The sequence below is a fragment of the Mesoplodon bidens genome (assembly GCF_964165515.1).
Source record: "Mesoplodon bidens genome assembly, contig: HAP1_SCAFFOLD_565, whole genome shotgun sequence".
NCBI classification, from domain to species: domain Eukaryota; kingdom Metazoa; phylum Chordata; class Mammalia; order Artiodactyla; family Ziphiidae; genus Mesoplodon; species Mesoplodon bidens.
In genome coordinates, this window is record NW_027671998.1 from 8,996 (window position 1) to 25,428 (window position 16,433).

At 46.0% G+C, this 16,433-nt stretch overlaps 1 long non-coding RNA gene across 1 annotated transcript; it reads left to right on the top strand.

Moving 5' to 3' along the window:
* The first annotated feature begins 8,132 nt into the window (after positions 1 to 8,132).
* On the top strand, positions 8,133 to 12,175 carry LOC308610717. The gene is made up of 3 exons (XR_014014620.1): positions 8,133 to 8,189; positions 8,920 to 8,996; positions 12,134 to 12,175. It is a non-coding gene; the product is annotated as an uncharacterized lncRNA (long non-coding RNA).
* The last annotated feature ends 4,258 nt before the right edge of the window (positions 12,176 to 16,433 follow it).

Consider the following 16,433-nt stretch of genomic DNA (forward strand, 5'->3'; position numbering starts at 1 on the left):
CATCTGTACCATTTTTTAGGTTCCACATATATGCATTAATATACAATATTTGTTTTCCACTTTCTGACTTAGTTCATTCTGTATGACACTCTCTAGATCCATCGAGGTCTCTACAAATGACCCAGTTTCATTCCTTTTTATGGCCGAGGAATATTCCATTTTATATATGTACCCCATCTTTATCCATTCATCTGTCTGTGGGCATTTAGGTTGTTTCCATTACCTGGCTATTGTAAATAGTGCTGCAATGAACCTTGTGGTGAATGTGCCTTTTTGATTTATGGCTGTCTCTGGGTATATGCCCAAAAGTGGGATTGCTGGGTCAGATGGTAATTCTATTTCTAGTTTTTTAAAGAAACTCCATACTGTTCTCCATAGTGACTGTATCTATTTACATTCCCACCAATAGTGGAAGAGGGCTCCTTTTGTCCACACCCTCCCCAGAATTTCTTATTTGTAGATTTTCTGATGATGCCGATTCTAACAGGTGTGAGGTGATACCTCATTGTAGTTTTGATTTGCATCTCTCTAATAATTAGTGCTCTTGAGCAGCTTTTCATGTGCGTCTTGGCCATCTCTGTGTCTTCTTTGAAGAAACGACACTTTAGATCTTCTGCCCATTTTTGTATTGGGTTGTTTGTTTTTTTAATAAGCTGCATGAGCTGTTTATATATATTGGAGATTAAACCTTTGTCCATTGATTCGTTTGCAACTATTTTCGCCCATTCTGAGGGATGCCTTTTTCCATTCCCTTGTTTTTAACCAAAAAAGAAAGAAAGAAAAAGAAGCAGAACACTAATGTGCATAAAATATGCCTTTTGAAACGGTCGTTTTGAAATATGGACGTCCTTTAAATTTTTTGGTCGATATGTGACCCCAGGATTTGTTTTCAGGGCAGGTGTCATTTACAGGCCTGCAATGATTTTGAATATCAACTGACCATGAGCGCTTGGATTAAAGCTGCTGTTGTGTGAAACGCCCACAAGGTGGCAGCAGTTCTCCTTTACCAATTCTGGTTACTACGGCAACAGAGCCTCAATGGAAGTCGTGTTCTAGATTGGAATTTAGAATGGAATGTGACAGGAGAAAGCCCCTCAAGTTTTTCTCCCTACTTCTTGTTCGTGTTTTTAATTTAATTTTTTATTTTTTATTACAGCAAGTTTGATTAAAATGTTTGGCTTGTTGTAGGTGTGGAAGATGTGGTTCTTTTACACATATAGAGATGTCTGTTTTTCCTGGGATCCTTTTCCCATGTGCGTTATGAGATAATGTTGAGTAGTCTTTTGGTACTCCGTAGGTCTTTGGTAATTATATATGTCACCTGTGTTTGTATATGTCTGTTAACACCAATATCGTAATGAAACCAATCCTCACACCTTTCCATTGGTGAACCATAAGTTTGTTTAATGAATCTGTGATTGCCCTTCTCCGTGGAAATATCTGCCCTGGTATCCATTTTAAGGTAACACCTATAAGTGATATGATATGATATGTGTTTTTCACTTTCTGACTTACTACAAGTCACGTGATTACCTCTAGACTCATGTACGGTGCTGCAAATGGCACAGTGTCCTTTTTTTCCTTGGATTCTATTCTGCCTTAGCGAGGTCCATTTTCAAGAATGTGATTCCCTGAGGGTTGTGGATTAGCTGACCTGGGGAGCCTAATCCTGCCGGCCGGCCCACCGCAGGTGTGCCTGCTTGAGGTCAATATAAGCAGCGCTCAAGGCCGCAATAGCCCCTGAAGCTGTGCCTGACTCCATATTCTCTGCCCCGTCAGCAGTCTCGGGGCTGTGTGGTGGGAGGGAGTGAGGGGCCACTGCTTTGTGGGTGGCCCGGTGTGAGTGGGGTTCTGCTGACCTTTCTGCATTAGTTGCCAGGCTGCCACCTGTAAAGAAGAGGATGTGTCACCCATACCTTCCGATGGAATTTCTCTCCGGACAGAGGTGAGGAAGGAAAAAAGCAGTGGGGGCCTGGACAAGAGGGGTATCTCAGGCAGGACAATGGAAAGCTTCCGGAAGAGCGCCCAGGGCCAGGATCACCCTGGCTGGCCTGCAGTCACCAAGTTGGCCTGCGTGCTGTCGCTGGTGTGGCTCCACGGCCCTTCCTCTAGGCTTTCAAGCCTTTGTACATATTCAGGTGTTTTACCTGGGAAGGGTGGGAACAGTTCAGCAGCAGCTGGCCTGGGGCTCAGCTCACCTTTATTCAGAGATGCCTCGGCACGGTCCCCCCGCTTTGCAATGAGGAAGCTCCTTGTGTGGGGTGTGGGTTGCTGGCTGTATGGGAGATCATTCCCCACCTCTTACCAATTTTAGAATTGTTTACCGCTGGAGCAAGAGCCCTGATAGTGTTTTCCTCTGTATAACTGGTGGGTTCAGGGTTTTTTTTCGTTTATGGTTCAAGTTAGATTTTATTCCTCTTTTATGTATTTATAGATATAAGCATGGAAATAATTCATTCCTATAAATACATCTGTGTGAAGGGAAGAACTTTTTTCTGTTTTATTTTTAAATTTTATATTTTAAAATTTTGAAATTTAATTTTATTTACTTTTTTATACAGCGGGTTATTATTAGTTATGTATTTTATGCATATACATGTATACAGGTCAATCGCAAACTCCCAACTCATCCCACCACCACCACCCCATGGCTTCCCACACTTGGTGTCCATACGTTTGTTCTCTACCTCTGTGTCTCTATTTCTTCCCTGCAAACCAGTTCATCTGTACCATTTTTTAGGTTCCACATATATGCATTAATATACAATATTTGTTTTCCACTTTCTGACTTACTTCATTCTGTATGACACTCTCTAGATCCATCGAGGTCTCTACAAATGACCCAGTTTCATTCCTTTTTATGGCCGAGGAATATTCCATTTTATATATGTACCCCATCTTTATCCATTCATCTGTCTGTGGGCATTTAGGTTGTTTCCATTACCTGGCTATTGTAAATAGTGCTGCAATGAACCTTGTGGTGAATGTGCCTTTTTGATTTATGGCTGTCTCTGGGTATATGCCCAAAAGTGGGATTGCTGGGTCAGATGGTAATTCTATTTCTAGTTTTTTAAAGGAAACTCCATACTGTTCTCCATAGTGACTGTATCTATTTACATTCCCACCAATAGTGGAAGAGGGCTCCTTTTGTCCACACCCTCCCCAGAATTTCTTGTTTGTAGATTTTCTGATGATGCCGATTCTAACAGGTGTGAGGTGATACCTCATTGTAGTTTTGATTTGCATCTCTCTAATAATTAGTGCTCTTGAGCAGCTTTTCATGTGCGTCTTGGCCATCTCTGTGTCTTCTTTGAAGAAACGACTCTTTAGATCTTCTGCCCATTTTTGTATTGGGTTGTTTGTTTTTTTAATAAGCTGCATGAGCTGTTTATATATATTGGAGATTAAACCTTTGTCCATTGATTCGTTTGCAACTATTTTCGCCCATTCTGAGGGATGCCTTTTTCCATTCCCGTGTTTTTAACCAAAAAAGAAAGAAAGAAAAAGAAGCAGAACACTAATGTGCATAAAATATGCCTTTTGAAACGGTCGTTTTGAAATATGGACGTCCTTTAAATTTTTTGGTCGATATGTGACCCCAGGATTTGTTTTCAGGGCAGGTGTCATTTACAGGCCTGCAATGATTTTGAATATCAACTGACCATGAGCGCTGGGATTAAAGCTGCTGTTGTGTGAAACGGCCACAAGGTGGCAGCAGTTCTCTCATTCATATCTGGTTACTAGGGCAACAGAGGCTCAATGGAAGTCGCCTTCTTGATTGGAATTTAGAACAGAATGTGACAGGAAAAAGCCCCTGAAGTTTGTCTCACTAATTCTTGTTCGTGTTTTTAATTTAATTTTTTATTTTTTATTACAGCAAGTTTGATTACAATGTTTGGCTTGTTGTAGGTATGGTAGATGTGGTTGTTTTACACATATACAGATGTCTGTTCTTCCTGGGATCCTTTTCCCATGTACGTTATGACAGAATGTTGTTTACTCCTCTCTTTGTATTCCGTAGCTCTTTGGTTATTATATATATCACCTGTGTTTGTATGTCTGTTAACCCCAATATCGTAATGAAACCAATCCTCACACCTTTCCATCGGTGAACCATAAGTTTGTTTAATGAATATGTGATTGCCCTTCTCCGTGGAAATATCTGCCCTGGTATCCATTTTTAGGTAACACCTATAAGTGATATGATACGATATGTGCCTTTCACTTTCTGACTTACTACATGTCACATGATTACCTCTAGACTCATCTACGGTGCTGCAAATGGCATTGTGTCCTTATTTTCCTTGGCTTCGATTCTGCCTTAGCGAGGTCCATTTTCAACAATGTGATTCCCTGAGGGTTGTGGATTAGCTGACCTGGGCAGCCTTACCGTGCCGGCCGGCCCTCCCCAGCTCTGCCTGGTTGAGGTCAATATAAACAGCGCTCCAGGCAGCAATAGCCCCTGAAGCTGTGCCTGACTCCATATTCTCTGCCCCGTCAGCAGTCTCGGGGCTCTGCTGGTGGGAGCGTGTGAGGGGCCACGGCTTTGTGGGTGGCCCGGTGTGTGTGGGGTTCTGCTGGACTTTGTGCAGGAGTTGCCAGGCTGCCACCTGTAAAGAAGAGGATGTGTCACCCATAAGTTCCACTGGAATTTCTCTCCGGGCTGAGGTCAGGAAGGAAAAAAAGGGGTGGGGTCCGGGACAGGAGGGGTATCTCAGGCAGGGAAATGGAAAGCTTCCAGAAGAGCGCCCGGGGTCAGGACCATCCTGCCTCGCCTGCAGGCACCAAGTTGGCCTGTGTGCTGTCGCTGGTGTGGCTCCACGGCCCTTCCTCTAGGATTTCATGCCCTTGTACATATTCAGGTGTTTTACCTGGGAAGGGTGGGAACAGTTCAGCAGCAGCTGGCCTGGGGCTCAGCTCCTGTTTACTCACAGACGCCTCGGCACGGTCCCCCAGCTTTGCAGTGAGGACGCTCCTTGCGGGGGGCCTGCTGGCTGCATGGGAGATGATTCCCCACCTGTGACCCACTTCAGACTTGTTTAACACTGGAGCAAGTGCCCTGGTAGGGTTTTCCTCTGTGTAACTGGTGGGTTCTGATTTTTTGTCTTTTTCTTTTTTGGTTCAAGCTAGGGTTTATTCCTATTTTTTGTATTTATAGATATAAGCATGGAAATCATTCATTCATATAAATACAGCTTTGGGAAGGGAAGAACTTCTTTTTCTGTTTTACTTTTTAAATTTTATTTATTATTTTAATTTTTAAATTCTATTTGTTTTGTTTTTTTATACAGCAGGTTCTTATTGGTTATCTATTTTATACATATAAGTGTGCACATGTGAATCCCAATCTCCCAATTCATCTCACCACCACCCTCACATGGCGTTCCCCCCTGGTGTCCATAGGTTTGTTCTCTACCTCTGTCTCTATTTCTGCCCTGCAGACCGGTTCATCTGTACCATTTTTCTAGGTTCCACATATATGCCTTAATATACAATATTTGTTTTTCTCTTTCTGACTTACTTCACTCTGTATGACAGTCTCTAGATCCATCCATGTCTCTACAAATGACCCAATTTCATTCCTTTTTATGGCTGAGAAATATTCCATTTTATATACGTACCACATCTTTATCCATTCGCCTGCCTGTGGGCATTTAGGTGGCTTCCATTACCTGGCTATTGTAAAGAGTGCTGCAATGAACATTGTGGTGAATGTTTCTGTTTGACTTATGGTTTTCTCTGGGTATATACCCAGTAGTGGCATTGCTGGATCATATGGTAATTCTATTTTTAGATTTTTAAGGAACCTCCATACTGTTCTCCATAGTGACTGAATCAATTTACATTCCCACCAGTAGTGGAAGAGGGTTCCTTTTCTCCAGCCCTCTTCAGCATTTGTTGTTTGTAGATTTTCTGATGATGCCCATTCTAACAGGTGTGAGGTGATACCTCGTAGTTTTGATTTGCATTTCTCTAATTAGTGACGTTGAGCACCTTTTCATGTGCTTCTTGGCCATCTCTATGTCTTCTTGGAAGAAGTGTGTATTTAGGTCTTCTGCCCATTTTTGTATTGGGTTGTTTGTTTTTTTTATTTTTATTTTATTTTTTTTTATTTATTTTTTGTGTGTGTGTGTTACGTGGGCCTCTCACTGTTGTGGCTTCTCCCGTTGTGGAGCACAGGCTCCGGATGTGCAGGCTCAGTGGCAATGGCTCACGGGCCCAGCTACTCCGCGGCATGTGGGATCTTCCCAGACCGGGGCACGAACCCATGTCCCTTGCATCGGCAGGCGGACTCTCAACCACTGCGCCACCCGGGAAGCCCTTTGTTTTTTTTTAATATTGAGCTGCATGAGCTGTTTGTTTATATTGGAGATTAATCCTTTGTCTGTTGATTCATTTGCAAATATTTCTCCTATTCTGAGAGTTGTCTTTTCATCTTGTGTGTAGTTTCCTTTGCTTTGCAGAAGCTTTTACGTTTAATTAGGACCCATTTGTTTATTTTGTTTTTTATTCCGTTACTCTAGGAGGTGCATCAGAAAAGATCATGTTGTGGTTTATGTCCGAGAATTCTTCCTATGTTTTCCTCTAAGTTTTATACTGTCCGGTCTTACATTAAGGTCTCTAATCCATTTTGAATTTATTTTTGTGTATGGTGTTAGGGAGTGTTCAAATTTCATTCTTTTACACGTAGCTGTCTAGTTTTCCCAGCACCACTGATCGAAGAGACTGTCTTTTATCCATTGTATAGTCTTGCCTCCTTTGTCATAGATTAGTTGACCATAGGTGTGTAGGTTTATCTCTGGGCTTTCTTTTTTTCTCTTTTACACCTTTATTGGTATGTAATTGCTTTACAATGGTGTGTTAGCTTCTGCTGTATAACAAAGTGAATCAGCTATACATATACAAATATGACACTGTTGTTGTTTTCTGAGAGAAACTCCAGGTCAAGTGATGGTCCCACGAGTCGTCATGGGGGCCCGTTGACCCTGGTTGTCTCTCTGGAGGTTGGGGTTGGAGGGCCTCCTCACTCGAGGTCAGTGTGTCCACGGAGCGATCCCTGCTCTGCAACTTCAGGGCATGGTGGGTGGTTAGGATCACCACGTGGGGTCCTTTTCCCTTAGGAGGGAGCTGGCCTTGTGGGCTGCTGATTTCCAGGTTTTTAGATACCCCCAGTATCCTGGCCGGATGGGGCGGCGGGCCAAGCCCTTGGTGACCGTAGCTTCTCCTACCTGGATGGCATACTTGAGTTGTTACAGTTCAAGTGGTCCCAGTGTTTGCACTAATGCTCCAAGGGCGGTTCACTTTCGACCGAGAATGTAAAGGTCAACGGGTTTAGCTAAACTAGGGAGTTCCAGGGCAAGGGTCTGAAGTGACTGCTCCTTCCATTCTTGAAAGGCTGCTTCTGGATTCTATTCAAAAGGATCATCATCTTTTCGTGTCAGTGTTTCTTATAGAGGCCCAGCTATTAGACTGTAGTTAGGGATCCAGATGCAGCAAACCGCGGCCTCCCCAGGAACCCCTAAGCTGTCTTCTAGTTTTAGAAGGGGTAAGGCTGCAAATGGCTTCTTCCCTTTGCTGGGATGGGCTTTTCCGACCTTCTGTGAGAAGGCAGTCCAGGCAGGTTACCTTAGTCTGTGATATTTGAGCCTTTTTCTTGGACACCTTCTATCCTTTCTTGGCTAGGTAGCTCAGAGGCCTCCTTAGTAGGGCTGGCGAGCAGAATGTGGTCTGCATATTGAAGGAAGGTTCCCTTCTCCAGAGGTAGATCTTTTAGGTTTTAGTTAAGTTTCCCCATAGACGGTGTGGGAATTTTTGAACCCCTGGGGCAGGACGGCCCCAGCGGTATTGTCTTCGTTGTATGTTGAGTCCTGCCCACCACAAGCCCAAATTTCTTGTGACTCTGGGACTAATGGAATACAGAAGAAGGCATCATCGAAGTCTAATACAGAATACCATGTCCTGGTGGATGGTAGAATGACCAGCAGGGTGTGGGAATTAGGATCTACTGGATGTATATTCTTGGTGGCTTCACTGACTGTCCTGACGTTCGTTACCAGGTACCCAGTAGCCCTCGGGGCTCTCGTGGTCAGGCCCCTTCCAGGATATGGAGTTCACCTGGGCAGTTACCCAGCAGCTCACGGGGCTCTCGTGGTCAGGCCCCTCCCAGGATATGGAGCTCACCTGGACAGGTACCCAGCAGCCCACGGGGCTCTCGTGGTCAGGCCCCTACACGGGTATGGAGCTCACCTGGGCAGGCACCCAGCAAGCCTGGGCACACAGGAACCGTGCACATAGCCCTCATTGCAGAGCGCCCCCAGCCCACCTGTCGGTTGAGCTGACACAGAGCACCTCAGAGCAGGACTTGAACTAACAAACAGCAGCTCTGACGGGTCTGTGACCCTGGGCATCACTCTGTGCAGCCTCCCTCTGCCTGGTCTTCCAGAGGCTTCCACTGCAGCCGGGGCACCAGACCTCTGTCTCCACCCGCCACCCCTCCTCTCCCTGACTTCTGGGTTCCTCTCATTAATAGAGGGTCTTCTTGAAGTTGTCTCCCACTCATGGGGCAGCTAAATTGAATAGCAAACAAGCCAGGGCTGCAGCCCCTTGTCTCTCCTGACTCTCAGGAGCCCACACCTCTTCCTTGTACGTGGCCGGTGCCGCAAGGGCCATTTTCTGCAAATGTGAGCCGCTGAGGGGTGAGGATTGGCTGACCCGGCGGGGCAGCCCTCCCCAGGTGTGCCTGGGTTGAGGTCAATATAAACACCACTCCAGGCAGCAAGAGCCCCTGCAGCTGTGCCTGACGCCATATTTTCTGCCCCGTCAGCAGTGTCGGGGCGGGGCTGGTGGGAGGGAGTGAGGGGCCGTGCGTGGCTTTTTGGGTGGCCCGGTGTGAGTGGGGCTCTGCTGGACTTTCTGCAGGAGTTGCCAGGCTGCCACCCGCTAAAGAAGAGGATGTGTCACCCATACCTGCTGCTGGAATTGCTCGCCGGGCAGAGGTGAGGAAGGAAAAAAGCAGTGGGGGCCGGGACAGGAGGGGTATCTCAGGCAGGGAAGTGGAAAGCTTCCAGAAGAGCGTCTGGGCCAGGACCATCCTGGCTGGCCTGCCGGCACCAAGTCGGCCTGCGTGCTGTCGCTGGTGTGGCTCCACGGCCCTTCCTGTGGGCTTTCAAGTCCTTGCACACAGTCAGGTGTTTTACCTGGGAAGGGTGGGAACAGTTCAGCAGCAGCTGGCCTGGGGCTCAGCTCCTGTTTACTCACAGACGCCTCGGCACGGTCCCCCAGCTTTGCAGTGAGGACGCTCCTTGCGGGGGGCCTGCTGGCTGCATGGGAGATGATTCCCCACCTGTGACCCACTTCAGACTTGTTTAACACTGGAGCAAGTGCCCTGGTAGGGTTTTCCTCTGTGTAACTGGTGGGTTCTGATTTTTTGTCTTTTTCTTTTTTGGTTCAAGCTAGGGTTTATTCCTATTTTTTGTATTTATAGATATAAGCATGGAAATCATTCATTCATATAAATACAGCTTTGGGAAGGGAAGAACTTCTTTTTCTGTTTTACTTTTTAAATTTTATTTATTATTTTAATTTTTAAATTTTATTTTATTTGTTTTTTTATACAGCAGGTTCTTATTGGTTATCTATTTTATACATATAAGTGTGCACATGTGAATCCCAATTCATCCCACCACCACCCTCACATGGCGTTCCCCCCTTGGTGTCCATAGGTTTGTTCTCTACCTCTGTGTCTCTACTTCTGCCCTGCAAACTGGTTCATCTGTACCATTTTTCTAGGTTCCACATATATGCCTTAATATACAATATTTGTTTTTCTCTTTCTGACTTACTTCACTCTGTGTGACAGTCTCTGGATCCATCCATGTCTCTACAAATGACCCAATTTCATTCCTTTTTATGGCTGAGAAATATTCCATTTTATATACGTACCACATCTTTATCCATTCGCCTGCCTGTGGGCATTTAGGTGGCTTCCATTACCTGGCTATTGTAAAGAGTGCTGCAATGAACATTGTGGTGAATGTTTCTGTTTGACTTATGGTTTTCTCTGGGTATATACCCAGTAGTGGCATTGCTGGATCATATGGTAATTCTATTTTTAGATTTTTAAGGAACCTCCATACTAGTCTCCATAGTGACTGAATCAATTTACATTCCCACCAGTAGTGGAAGAGGGTTCCTTTTCTCCAGCCCTCTTCAGCATTTGTTGTTTGTAGATTTTCTGATGATGCCCATTCTAACAGGTGTGAGGTGATACCTCGTAGTTTTGATTTGCATTTCTCTAATTAGTGACGTTGAGCACCTTTTCATGTGCTTCTTGGCCATCTCTATGTCTTCTTGGAAGAAGTGTGTATTTAGGTCTTCTGCCCATTTTTGTATTGGGTTGTTTGTTTTTTTTAATATTGAGCTGCATGAGCTGTTTGTTTATATTGGAGATTAATCCTTTGTCTGTTGATTCATTTGCAAATATTTCTCCTATTCTGAGAGTTGTCTTTTCATCTTGTGTGTAGTTTCCTTTGCTTTGCAGAAGCTTTTACGTTTCATTAGGACCCATTTGTTTATTTTGTTTTTTATTCCGTTACTCTAGGAGGTGCATCAGAAAAGATCATGTTGTGGTTTATGTCCGAGAATTCTTCCTATGTTTTCCTCTAAGTTTTATACTGTCCGGTCTTACATTAAGGTCTCTAATCCATTTTGAATTTATTTTTGTGTATGGTGTTAGGGAGTGTTCAAATTTCATTCTTTTACACGTAGCTGTCTAGTTTTCCCAGCACCACTGATCGAAGAGACTGTCTTTTATCCATTGTATAGTCTTGCCTCCTTTGTCATAGATTAGTTGACCATAGGTGTGTAGGTTTATCTCTGGGCTTTCTTTTTTTCTCTTTTACACCTTTATTGGTATGTAATTGCTTTACAATGGTGTGTTAGCTTCTGCTGTATAACAAAGTGAATCAGCTATACATATACAAATATGACACTGTTGTTGTTTTCTGAGAGAAACTCCAGGTCAAGTGATGGTCCCACGAGTCGTCATGGGGGCCCGTTGACCCTGGTTGTCTCTCTGGAGGTTGGGGTTGGAGGGCCTCCTCACTCGAGGTCAGTGTGTCCACGGAGCGATCCCTGCTCTGCAACTTCAGGGCATGGTGGGTGGTTAGGATCACCACGTGGGGTCCTTTTCCCTTAGGAGGGAGCTGGCCTTGTGGGCTGCTGATTTCCAGGTTTTTAGATACCCCCAGTATCCTGGCCGGATGGGGCGGCGGGCCAAGCCCTTGGTGACCGTAGCTTCTCCTACCTGGATGGCATACTTGAGTTGTTACAGTTCAAGTGGTCCCAGTGTTTGCACTAATGCTCCAAGGGCGGTTCACTTTCGACCGAGAATGTAAAGGTCAACGGGTTTAGCTAAGCTAGGGAGTTCCAGGGCAAGGGTCTGAAGTGACTGCTCCTTCCATTCTTGAAAGGCTGCTTCTGGATTCTATTCAAAAGGATCATCATCTTTTCGTGTCAGTGTTTCTTATAGAGGCCCAGCTATTAGACTGTAGTTAGGGATCCAGATGCAGCAAACCGCGGCCTCCCCAGGAACCCCTAAGCTGTCTTCTAGTTTTAGAAGGGGTAAGGCTGCAAATGGCTTCTTCCCTTTGCTGGGATGGGCTTTTCCGACCTTCTGTGAGAAGGCAGTCCAGGCAGGTTACCTTAGTCTGTGATATTTGAGCCTTTTTCTTGGACACCTTCTATCCTTTCTTGGCTAGGTAGCTCAGAGGCCTCCTTAGTAGGGCTGGCGAGCAGAATGTGGTCTGCATATTGAAGGAAGGTTCCCTTCTCCAGAGGTAGATCTTTTAGGTTTTAGTTAAGTTTCCCCATAGACGGTGTGGGAATTTTTGAACCCCTGGGGCAGGACGGCCCCAGCGGTATTGTCTTCGTTGTATGTTGAGTCCTGCCCACCACAAGCCCAAATTTCTTGTGACTCTGGGACTAATGGAATACAGAAGAAGGCATCATCGAAGTCTAATACAGAATACCATGTCCTGGTGGATGGTAGAATGACCAGCAGGGTGTGGGAATTAGGATCTACTGGATGTATATTCTTGGTGGCTTCACTGACTGTCCTGATGTTCGTTACCAGGTACCCAGTAGCCCTCGGGGCTCTCGTGGTCAGGCCCCTTCCAGGATATGGAGTTCACCTGGGCAGTTACCCAGCAGCTCACGGGGCTCTCGTGGTCAGGCCCCTCCCAGGATATGGAGCTCACCTGGACAGGTACCCAGCAGCCCACGGGGCTCTCGTGGTCAGGCCCCTACACGGGTATGGAGCTCACCTGGGCAGGCACCCAGCAAGCCTGGGCACACAGGAACCGTGCACATAGCCCTCATTGCAGAGCGCCCCCAGCCCACCTGTCGGTTGAGCTGACACAGAGCACCTCAGAGCAGGACTTGAACTAACAAACAGCAGCTCTGACGGGTCTGTGACCCTGGGCACCACTCTGTGCAGCCTCCCTCTGCCTGGTCTTCCAGAGGCTTCCACTGCAGCCGGGGCACCAGACCTCTGTCTCCACCCGCCACCCCTCCTCTCCCTGACTTCTGGGTTCCTCTCATTAATAGAGGGTCTTCTTGAAGTTGTCTCCCACTCATGGGGCAGCTAAATTGAATAGCAAACAAGCCAGGGCTGCAGCCCCTTGTCTCTCCTGACTCTCAGGAGCCCACACCTCTTCCTTGTACGTGGCCGGTGCCGCAAGGGCCATTTTCTGCAAATGTGAGCCGCTGAGGGGTGAGGATTGGCTGACCCGGCGGGCCAGCCCTCCCCAGGTGTGCCTGGGTTGAGGTCAATATAAACACCACTCCAGGCAGCAAGAGCCCCTGCAGCTGTGCCTGACGCCATATTTTCTGCCCCGTCAGCAGTGTCGGGGCTGGGCTGGTGGGAGGGAGTGAGGGGCCGTGCATGGCTTTTTGGGTGGCCCGGTGTGAGTGGGGCTCTGCTGGACTTTCTGCAGGAGTTGCCAGGCTGCCACCCGCTAAAGGAAGAGGATGTGTCACCCATACCTGCTGCTGGAATTGCTCGCCGGGCAGAGGTGAGGAAGGAAAAAAGCAGTGGGGGCCGGGACAGGAGGGGTATCTCAGGCAGGGAAGTGGAAAGCTTCCAGAAGAGCGTCTGGGCCAGGACCATCCTGGCTGGCCTGCCGGCACCAAGTCGGCCTGCGTGCTGTCGCTGGTGTGGCTCCACGGCCCTTCCTGTGGGCTTTCAAGTCCTTGCACACAGTCAGGTGTTTTACCTGGGAAGGGTGGGAACAGTTCAGCAGCAGCTGGCCTGGGGCTCAGCTCCTGTTTACTCACAGACGCCTCGGCACGGTCCCCCAGCTTTGCAGTGAGGACGCTCCTTGCGGGGGGCCTGCTGGCTGCATGGGAGATGATTCCCCACCTGTGACCCACTTCAGACTTGTTTAACACTGGAGCAAGTGCCCTGGTAGGGTTTTCCTCTGTGTAACTGGTGGGTTCTGATTTTTTGTCTTTTTCTTTTTTGGTTCAAGCTAGGGTTTATTCCTATTTTTTGTATTTATAGATATAAGCATGGAAATCATTCATTCATATAAATACAGCTTTGGGAAGGGAAGAACTTCTTTTTCTGTTTTACTTTTTAAATTTTATTTATTATTTTAATTTTTAAATTCTATTTGTTTTGTTTTTTTATACAGCAGGTTCTTATTGGTTATCTATTTTATACATATAAGTGTGCACATGTGAATCCCAATCTCCCAATTCATCTCACCACCACCCTCACATGGCGTTCCCCCCTGGTGTCCATAGGTTTGTTCTCTACCTCTGTCTCTATTTCTGCCCTGCAGACTGGTTCATCTGTACCATTTTTCTAGGTTCCACATATATGCCTTAATATACAATATTTGTTTTTCTCTTTCTGACTTACTTCACTCTGTATGACAGTCTCTAGATCCATCCATGTCTCTACAAATGACCCAATTTCATTCCTTTTTATGGCTGAGAAATATTCCATTTTATATACGTACCACATCTTTATCCATTCGCCTGCCTGTGGGCATTTAGGTGGCTTCCATTACCTGGCTATTGTAAAGAGTGCTGCAATGAACATTGTGGTGAATGTTTCTGTTTGACTTATGGTTTTCTCTGGGTATATACCCAGTAGTGGCATTGCTGGATCATATGGTAATTCTATTTTTAGATTTTTAAGGAACCTCCATACTGTTCTCCATAGTGACTGAATCAATTTACATTCCCACCAGTAGTGGAAGAGGGTTCCTTTTCTCCAGCCCTCTTCAGCATTTGTTGTTTGTAGATTTTCTGATGATGCCCATTCTAACAGGTGTGAGGTGATACCTCGTAGTTTTGATTTGCATTTCTCTAATTAGTGACGTTGAGCACCTTTTCATGTGCTTCTTGGCCATCTCTATGTCTTCTTGGAAGAAGTGTGTATTTAGGTCTTCTGCCCATTTTTGTATTGGGTTGTTTGTTTTTTTTATTTTTATTTTATTTTTTTTTATTTATTTTTTGTGTGTGTGTGTTACGTGGGCCTCTCACTGTTGTGGCTTCTCCCGTTGTGGAGCACAGGCTCCGGATGTGCAGGCTCAGTGGCAATGGCTCACGGGCCCAGCTACTCCGCGGCATGTGGGATCTTCCCAGACCGGGGCACGAACCCATGTCCCTTGCATCGGCAGGCGGACTCTCAACCACTGCGCCACCCGGGAAGCCCTTTGTTTTTTTTTAATATTGAGCTGCATGAGCTGTTTGTTTATATTGGAGATTAATCCTTTGTCTGTTGATTCATTTGCAAATATTTCTCCTATTCTGAGAGTTGTCTTTTCATCTTGTGTGTAGTTTCCTTTGCTTTGCAGAAGCTTTTACGTTTCATTAGGACCCATTTGTTTATTTTGTTTTTTATTCCGTTACTCTAGGAGGTGCATCAGAAAAGATCATGTTGTGGTTTATGTCCGAGAATTCTTCCTATGTTTTCCTCTAAGTTTTATACTGTCCGGTCTTACATTAAGGTCTCTAATCCATTTTGAATTTATTTTTGTGTATGGTGTTAGGGAGTGTTCAAATTTCATTCTTTTACACGTAGCTGTCTAGTTTTCCCAGCACCACTGATCGAAGAGACTGTCTTTTATCCATTGTATAGTCTTGCCTCCTTTGTCATAGATTAGTTGACCATAGGTGTGTAGGTTTATCTCTGGGCTTTCTTTTTTTCTCTTTTACACCTTTATTGGTATGTAATTGCTTTACAATGGTGTGTTAGCTTCTGCTGTATAACAAAGTGAATCAGCTATACATATACAAATATGACACTGTTGTTGTTTTCTGAGAGAAACTCCAGGTCAAGTGATGGTCCCACGAGTCGTCATGGGGGCCCGTTGACCCTGGTTGTCTCTCTGGAGGTTGGGGTTGGAGGGCCTCCTCACTCGAGGTCAGTGTGTCCACGGAGCGATCCCTGCTCTGCAACTTCAGGGCATGGTGGGTGGTTAGGATCACCACGTGGGGTCCTTTTCCCTTAGGAGGGAGCTGGCCTTGTGGGCTGCTGATTTCCAGGTTTTTAGATACCCCCAGTATCCTGGCCGGATGGGGCGGCGGGCCAAGCCCTTGGTGACCGTAGCTTCTCCTACCTGGATGGCATACTTGAGTTGTTACAGTTCAAGTGGTCCCAGTGTTTGCACTAATGCTCCAAGGGCGGTTCACTTTCGACCGAGAATGTAAAGGTCAACGGGTTTAGCTAAACTAGGGAGTTCCAGGGCAAGGGTCTGAAGTGACTGCTCCTTCCATTCTTGAAAGGCTGCTTCTGGATTCTATTCAAAAGGATCATCATCTTTTCGTGTCAGTGTTTCTTATAGAGGCCCAGCTATTAGACTGTAGTTAGGGATCCAGATGCAGCAAACCGCGGCCTCCCCAGGAACCCCTAAGCTGTCTTCTAGTTTTAGAAGGGGTAAGGCTGCAAATGGCTTCTTCCCTTTGCTGGGATGGGCTTTTCCGACCTTCTGTGAGAAGGCAGTCCAGGCAGGTTACCTTAGTCTGTGATATTTGAGCCTTTTTCTTGGACACCTTCTATCCTTTCTTGGCTAGGTAGCTCAGAGGCCTCCTTAGTAGGGCTGGCGAGCAGAATGTGGTCTGCATATTGAAGGAAGGTTCCCTTCTCCAGAGGTAGATCTTTTAGGTTTTAGTTAAGTTTCCCCATAGACGGTGTGGGAATTTTTGAACCCCTGGGGCAGGACGGCCCCAGCGGTATTGTCTTCGTTGTATGTTGAGTCCTGCCCACCACAAGCCCAAATTTCTTGTGACTCTGGGACTAATGGAATACAGAAGAAGGCATCATCGAAGTCTAATACAGAATACCATGTCCTGGTGGATGGTAGAATGACCAGCAGGGTGTGGGAATTAGGATCTACTGGATGTATATTCTTGGTGGCTTC